The sequence below is a fragment of the Octodon degus genome, unplaced genomic scaffold (genome assembly GCF_000260255.1).
Source record: "Octodon degus isolate 3935 unplaced genomic scaffold, OctDeg1.0 scaffold00882, whole genome shotgun sequence".
Taxonomy (NCBI): domain Eukaryota; kingdom Metazoa; phylum Chordata; class Mammalia; order Rodentia; family Octodontidae; genus Octodon; species Octodon degus.
In genome coordinates, this window is record NW_004525458.1 from 12223 (window position 1) to 13156 (window position 934).

The 934-nt window shown below is 46.1% G+C and overlaps 1 pseudogene; it reads left to right on the forward strand.

Moving 5' to 3' along the window:
• The first annotated feature begins 351 nt into the window (after positions 1-351).
• LOC101567091 lies at positions 352-815 on the forward strand (annotated as a pseudogene).
• The last annotated feature ends 119 nt before the right edge of the window (positions 816-934 follow it).

The following is a 934-nucleotide window of genomic DNA, read 5'->3' on the forward strand; positions in this document are numbered from 1 at the left end:
AACTACAGGCAAGTTCATAATGACATAACCTTGTTTAGGAGCTACTCTTAAGGAGATGAAATGTTACAAACATTCTTGTTAAAGAATATAGTAATGAGAAGCACACACCTGTAATCCCAGCGCTCAGGGGAGGCTGAGGCAGGAGGATTGAGGCCACGCTGGCCCACTCAGTAAGACATTGTCTCAACCTCCACCCCCCAAAAGAAGTTGGCAGTCTATGTGTATTAAGGGCAATTAGAGCTTTTGACTAAGTAATTTTCCTTTAGGAGTCTGCATTAAGGAAATAAACCAAAATGTGGAAAAAGATTTTATATAAAGATCACATTGGGCAGCTGCGGAGGGTTTGGCGAGATGTCTCACACTATTTTGCTGCTGCAGCCTACCAAGAGGCCAGAAGGCAGAACTTACGCTGACTGTGAATCTTTTAATGAATGCATGGAAGGTGTCTGTAAAATGTATGGAGAACAAATTGAAACATCTTTTCTGAAAATAAATTTTGACTGTTTCTATAAAAAAAAAAATGTACGGAGAACATCTGAAGAAAATGGACCCCAACAGCCCCTCTATCACATATGCTATCAGTCAGCCGTTTGATTTTATTGATGATCTGGCAGACCTCAGGTGCCTTGTTTACCAAGCTGATATCCAGACCTACCAGGCTAGAAACAAAGACTGCATCAAAGAGAAGGTCTGCGTGCTCCTTCGTCGGCAGGCGCAACAGGCTGGCGAACAATTGAGTTGGAAGCAGCAGGGGCTGGGGGCGGGCTGGGAGTGCGGGGGTGTGCCCTGCGCTGGCTGCCGTGGAGCGCTGTCCTGTGAGCCTCTTGCCATTCTGTTACACTCCAGGCAGGACTGAATGCATTAGATGAAATGTGAGGTGCGAGGATCTTCTCAATCCAAAACCCCCGTTGAGCTCCTCCTCCTCCTCTTCCTC